Raw genomic sequence first — 7,878 nt, 5'->3', positions numbered from 1 at the left:
GTTTGTGATTCACTTTAGCTCAATGGGCTTGATTGCGTACAATAGAAGTTGTGTTTGCTTTGGAAAGGCTTTTTTGCAGGTTCGAAAAGAACTTATCCATCACTGGTCTTGTGGTGGCACTATTCATCTGTGGAAGACTCTCCTGGTTTAGAATGCCAGTTAAAACATTTTGGTAGGTTCTCTACATCTTCAATGTCAAAGGGGCACAAAGGGGCACTACGGAAGTATTCGTACAAAGATCACGAACAACCACAACCTGGTACACATATTAAGTTCAGGTTGTGCACCATCTTGGTACGAATACTTCGGGAGCACTCATAATGGCAAGTATGATAAAAATTGAAATTGTTATGTTCTTAACCTCACAATTACCGTAGGCTCTTTTATACAAATCCCCCACCACAGAAACACTCCGACCGTCGCTCTAAATAAAAAAAAAATAGGGTTTTGGCTAGGAATGCAGATTGCATTGAAACTTCAAATCATTCCTAACCCTAACTAGATAATTACAAATTTGTCATTTTAAAACGTTGCGGGGGTGTTTTTCTCGAATTGACGTGGGGGCTTTCTTTGTATAGGATCCGACGTTTTTTTGAAAAACGCACAAAAGAATCAGAAAATAGTTGGCTGCTATTTTGAGGCTCATTCCGGAAATGACGATTCGGCCCACCCATGCAGGTTCGAGTGCGAAATACGATTATCAACAATGCACGGTGGTTGACGATCGCAGTGATTGAATAATTCTTTAATGGAAGAGAATTTTGTTATAATATTTGTTATTATAAATAAATGAAAATGGAGGCGACTCAAAACTTTCAACGCAAACGAAACAACACGGTCTTTGATTTTCAATATGTAATATACAGTGCATGAAAGCTACGCATTGGACACCGGATGGTAATTCTGTAAAACACATCCCTTTTCCCGGCTATTTCAGTTGAATTATAACTTTTAAACGTACAATTTTTACAATTTCAATTTTGTTATGAAGTCAGTTCTCAATATACAGTAACCAGATTTGTTGTATTTTAATCAGTAATTGTTCAAGTATTTTCACTTCATTTAATACAACTGTGAGGGCCAAAACAATATATATATGGTATCGAAAATTCTCTTTGCAATTTTAAGATATTATGGACATCCTGTATTTTATCATACTTCATAATCGAACCTTGTTTTCCATCGCATCGCGTATCGTTGATAAACGTATCTCAGCACTCGAGCCTGCGTGGGCAGAAACGTCTGCATTATTTTAATGCGTTATGTGCTTGTCCGCAAAAGAAAAAAGTTATTAACTGGTATTTGAAATCGACTCGGAATTTGAATAGTCCGTGACCCGCCTTGACTCGTTTATGGACTTCTATCAAACACTGCTTTGGCCACAAATTGGTTTTCTTTTGTACAAAGCCCCCCCCCCAAAAAATACCCGGCACAGCTCAAAATGAAAAAAATATGCCGCGCCAGAAGTGTGCATACTACTGTGGAGGCATCCACGTACATTTGCACCCACAGACATTTGCACCCAGTAAATATGCACCCACGTACATTTGCACCCACTCATATTTGCACCTGTAATGATTTGCACCCATGGATTTTTGCACCTGTGAACATTTACCCAATGGACAACAGCCTTCGAGGTAAAAGAGGTTTTATTGCCATTTGCGGCAAGATAGCGATATCCCAATGTTAGGAATAGTAACAAAGACGAACGAGAGAGAGAGAGACAGAATTTCTTTTTTTGTCGAACCAGAAAACATGATGATACAATAACAAATGAATAATAAAACAACACATATATAATGCAGTTTTAGATATATATATGACTGGGTGATAACGATACGACCATATACGGTGAGTCATTTACCACACAATTCAAATACTTGAATAAAAAAAATTGAAACGGGTTCTGTTACAATATGAACTCTCAGTATATATATATAAACTATATACAGAAATAATCTGATCAGAAACAGGATAGGGGAATTAACCAAATGGATTTTCAAATTCATTGAATTTATTTTTGTGGATGGAAGTTTGGTCATAATGCATTCGGAAAACCACCAATAATAAATACAAAAAAGAGGATTTCAGGTTGATACATTTTGCAAGTCCAGAAATATATTTTATACGCAATACAGTATTAATTTTTCTTTCCATATTCTAATTTGATTGAATGTAGATACACATAAATTTAATATTCAGAGCACAGAACAAGCATTGAAATGAGAATTTAGCAGCACGCCAAGCACAACAATATAAAATTGATCTTACAGCAGTACTGATTATATATGAATCAATAGTACGGATGAACTGTTTAATAAATTTTGACAGGATTTTATCGAATAAACTACAATTATCCAACATCTTTATCTTTTCGTTTAATATGTGACGCGTAGGGTTTGGTATAAAAATTGTCAAATTAGTTATGTATTTTAGAATTGCACAGTGAAAGTTATATTTATCCAACATTATACAGTACCATATGAAAATATATGTGAATAAATTATGGAGTTCCTGGTTGTGTGCTGATTTAACACTGACTTGATTCATTCATGTACGACCACTTTTCTTCCCCATCTTCGACTACGCACATTCGACTACGTTTGCGTTATTTCAATAAAAGTGAGAACGAATTATAACTCGCAATGACAGTAAAAACGTAGCGACTCTCACCAAGAGTAAGAACTACTCAAAATTTGTGATCCGCCTTCATTTCGAATATATTTATAGTTAGTAATTTAAGTTTATCTGAAACACGGTATTCGCGAACATGGATATGGGTGCGTTTATGAAGCACATGCATATGCGTGAGAATGTCATGAATGTCCGTGGATGCAGATGTGCATCAGTAGAAATCCACATGGGTACAAATGTACGTGCAAGCAAATGTACGTGGGTGCAAACGTCCATGTGTGCAAATGTTTGTGGGTTCGAATGTGCTGTCACCGTTCTCGTAGCTTCAGCTTAGACGTTTGGGGAAAAAAATTAAACCAGACTTGTTGTGTTAGGACTATGTGTACCAATGATAGAATACATTCTTTTGATGAATTAATTTCAAGAGTAATGACAAATACTGATATGCTGTATAAAATAACTTTTTGAATGCAATATAAATTAAAACCAGGGTTTCTGAAACCTGGGCCACCTGTAGAGCGATTTTCTAAGGGCCAAGCGTAAATGCCTTCATTGGTTATCTATCACGATGACTACATTAATTAACTATGATTTTGTTTATTTATTCTTTAGCCTTCGTTTATTAGCTTTTATTATTAAACAGAACGCATAAAATAACTGATTGTTAGTTTTTAGTGGTGTTTTCGTAAATATAATTCATAATCAAATAACTCAATGTTCATTTTGCTCTGTCGGATTTTTATTTTAAATGCAGTAATCAAAAATTATTTAGAAATAACTGTAGATAGACAAGGCAAAACTTCTCTATGGCACATTTAAATGTGCCAAGGTTGTTGAATGTATTGAAAACGATAGTTTGAAACATATAGGCGCCAACTCGCAAAACCATTCTTGAAATAAGTACCAATAATTTTGCAATGGTAGAGTATAAAGCGGAAGAATTTTGCCGGAATCGAAAGACGGGGAAACATGCATTACGTAGTTGTTCGCATTGTTAATTGGTATTATCCTACTACGTAGACAATTGTGTTGTTTGGTTAGCAATGCGAGGTTAGCAGTAGCCGTGTGGAAATGCTTGATAAAGACAGATGGTGCGATTTGTTCATTCTAAATTAAATAGTTAGGGTGCTGTCACATTTGTTATTGTAAAGCATTCTTGATTACATTCAAAATTTATCGGGATTAAGAATTTTAAAGGTAGTTTTAGTCACAAATAATGTTGACAAACTGGTTACTGAAGAATACTCCATAAAAAGCCGCGAGCGGAAGATAAAAAGGAGAAATTAAGTGAGAACAGAACACTGCATGTGCCTTCAAACATCTTTGCGTCTTCAAGCAGTGGGGATCAACGCCCGACAAAAGACTCATTTTCCTCACCCTCATCGGATAAAAAATACATCACTCAAACCATCCTTATAAGCGAAAGAACAGTGAAGAATTTATAAAACTTGGTTTCAAGTGTATTCTTATAAATGATGAGTCACGTCCTCAATGTATTGTTTGTTCCGATGTTCTTGCCAACGAGAGCCTGAAAGCAGTGAAATTGAAACGCAATCTTGCAGCAAAGCATCCATTGACAAACTAATACATTTTTCCGACGATTAGAAAAAGAATTGTTGAGCGAAACGAAAACAATGACAAAGTATCTAAGCAAATAACAAGATCGAAGCTTTCAAAAGAAAATTAAACACTGGACTGCCCGAGTCGAAATTGGAAGAATGGATATGTTTTCTGAGCTGAACGATTTTCTAGAAGAAAACAAGTTCAGTCAAAACAATGTGAAACAGGTCATAATCAGTCATCTTCATGATCTTTCGCAGTCGTTTAATAAATATTTTCTCGAAAACACAACACCACGACTGGATATTATCACCTTCCACAGTATCAAATATACAACATCTATCATCAGATTTGATTGAAGCATTGGATGACTTGTCAAGGCAAAAGAAGTTAGGCTGAATTTTGGATTTCAGTTGCAAAAGAAGTTACCAGCTGCTGCAATGAATGTTCTGTTGCCATTCGGAACTACCTACTTATGTGAAAAGACTTTTTCTGCGTTTCCATACATAAAAAACAAATACAGATCAAGGCTAAAAGTAGGAGAAGATCTTCGAGTTGCTGTCTTCCAAATTAAACCTCGAATTGATATGTTGTGTTCAAAACACGAAGCTAATAATTTCCATTAGTCTAATAAACGCTATTATTCACGATTTTAAGTGCTAAGTTTCATATAATTTTGTGCAAGAAAATTGCTAGTGACAATAATAGACTTAAAATCGATAACTAATTACACGTTTACCAAATGCTTGAGTCGCGAGAAATTAAAAAATAAATTTTGGGTCGTGCTAAAAAGTAGTTGCGGACCCCTGGTTTAAACATAAAATAAATGGAATGATTGTTATATTTAGGAAGGTTTTATTTTTGTAGCGGAATTAAAAAGCGTCAAGGTTGACAACTAGAAAAAAAATATGAATCAGATGTTGTTATTTTTGTTGAAGTTTCATAAAAAACGCAACCTTCCTCTATTTATAAAATAATGATATTAACTGGTGTTCTATCTGAAATTGAATAAATAAGTTCTAGTATTCATTACTAATTGGGGCCAAGTTACGAATAATTTGCATGGTTTTTCATTTAGAAACAGTTCTCACATTGATAGAGAGTTTTAAGATGATACTTGAGACCTTTACTGCGGGCCAATATTGAGATTTGTGACGTCCACCAACTCAACCCGTTTCATTAAACAATGAAGCACGACTGGTGACCTAAGCAGGTGCTTTTATTTTGCTTTAAAGAATAATCTAGTCCTGCATTGAGTATTCCTGTTGGATTAGCAATTATTGACGTGTTTTTCCTTACTCATCCTATACTCCCCATTGCTTCGTTACATAAGCAGTGGAAAATTGATTCTATTAATGTGGTCAAGATAGCGTCTAAATATTTGAAAATACTCAAACGAAGAGGCGTAGTTCTTACCACTTCATGGCAGCTCCTGCCTCGAACGTACCGCGGCGTCTCTTGCCATGGCTTTATCGCGCTATTACCGGTATATTTACAAAGTCATGTACAATATTTTAGTTTATCATGCGGAATAATATCTACTTAAACCTAAACCTAACCCCAAGTACATCAAAACTGTATTCATAAGAAAAGCGTTCTAACTTACCCAATATTTATCACCATCAGGGGCAGCCCTGCTAATACAGCCGACATGCCGTGGTTACGGCAGCAAAACTGGTTGAACAGTATTTGATTTGCTGCCGTAATCACGGCAGCTCGCTATTGGTTTGTAGCAGCTAAAAAAAAGTCAGTCGCCGTGGGTTTGGTCATAGCGGCCATGATTTGGAAATCCCGTTATGGTTTTGCGGCAGCTCTTGACGCCACAAAATACTTGAAACTGCACTTGCAAATTTCACAGATAGATTTTTTTTATTCTGTTTGTTGAAAGAATCAAAAGACTCAAAGGTTCCGGATTGGTTGTTTATTGTACGGCAACTCCAAAGCAAATACCAGCCAAACAGGTGATATAACTCAAACAGATTAAACAAAAAAATAACTAGAGAACCGAAAACACACCCGACCGCCAGCGCGGCAGCCAGAGAAAGAGACACCGGAAGACAGTTTTTGCCTCGCATGTAGTGAGTGGTCGGAGTCCAAATCCGACAGAACAGCCGTAAATAAGGGTCAACATTACAGTCTATAAACATGAAAATATATATACACACACAATATAAACGCAGACAGTATTGTCCGCGACACAAACAAACACGCCACACTTTACATTTCAATTGGTGCGTCGGCGTGATGAAGCCTTTGTGCCCATTTTTCTTGTCAGCTTGCCGGGTCTGCTCTCATCTCTATTTTTCCTTGACTGCTTCGGAAGGGCTCACTTATCATAATTTCATCTCATACTAGGATTTTCTATTTTCAACTCCGTCTTTAGTACTCCATTTTGCTTACTGACTGGCTGCCTCAGAACATCGCTGATTTTTTGCTATTTTTCAATCCCTTATTAATTTTTCTTACCTCGTTATTACTATTCCACTCCACGCGGATTTGGAATATTTGTTTTGAACTCTTTTCCCTTCCCCATCTGAAACTTTCCCGGCCGGCCTGTTCGAATGATATAATCAATGTTTAATGCTGCTGGCCTCCACCTTTCTTTCTTGCTTGCGGGGTCTATCTCTCTCATTTTCATTGACTACTGCTGCAACTGCTTTTTCTAATCTTAATCTTTTGGTCGATAATTTTTGGTTTCATTATTTATTTTCCTGACTGCTTGTTTGCTTTCTTTTCAGCTTGCCTTATTTCAGCTAAAATTTGCTATCCCGCGCCATCTCTTTATTTCTCGTCCTGATGCGCCTTGGAGGTGTGCCTCGCTGGTTTCTATTCCTCGTGACTGACCTGCAGCAGCGGCGGCTTCTTCGTTGACGGTCTTACCTGCTTCTGGTTTCTATTTCCACTTGTTCTTGCTTGTTCTTTTGCCCGCCGGACCCCTCCTCACCATCCCTATCCCTACCTGTCTTTCTTACAACTCCCAGCTTAGCCTGTGTGGGGATTCGAACCCACCCTCGTGCCTGGCCTGATAACTGACCACGTCTCTACGCTTCCCCAGAACTATCGCTACTGACGAGGATCGAGCAGGTTAGAATCTTACTTAATTAATAACAACGCCTCGCTTGGCAGCCCGCGACGAGGCTAATTACCCCCAAAATACATTAAACGTACAGTACTGCGTTGATTCGAAACACCTGAATCATACATAAATGAATGGCGTTCATCTGGGACTATCGTGTGCACTACTTTAACTATTGAATGTGTGAATATTTGTGTAGATAATACAACATCCCGTTTTATGCATGGTTCATATTAGTTTCCTTTTTACAAGAAAAATGCGTTGATATGCAATCATCAGCGATAACCGACAAGGTGCACAAAATAATTTAAGGAGTGAATCCGCAAACCAAATTTTTGGCTGTCAGTGAAGGAATACTAAGACTGGAAAACGGTTCATCATTTTGATCCTTCCTGTCTGATTGTGCCACTCTCATGATTCTCTTATCTCTGGTTTACTCTTTTTAAATTTATAAAACATCTCACAAAAAATGTCGAAATTGGCGAGGCGTTATGCTCTTTTACAGATTGAAACGATATCACACATACTGACGATCCATTACATTTGAAACTATATCGAGGCCACACAACATCTTTTCCGAAATTTGATGGAATATATATATATATAAG

This window comes from Styela clava, chromosome 10 (assembly GCF_964204865.1).
Source record: "Styela clava chromosome 10, kaStyClav1.hap1.2, whole genome shotgun sequence".
Taxonomy (NCBI): Eukaryota; Metazoa; Chordata; class Ascidiacea; order Stolidobranchia; family Styelidae; genus Styela; species Styela clava.
The sequence above is the reverse complement of the archived record's forward strand: the minus strand, read 5'-3'. Positions refer to the sequence as shown.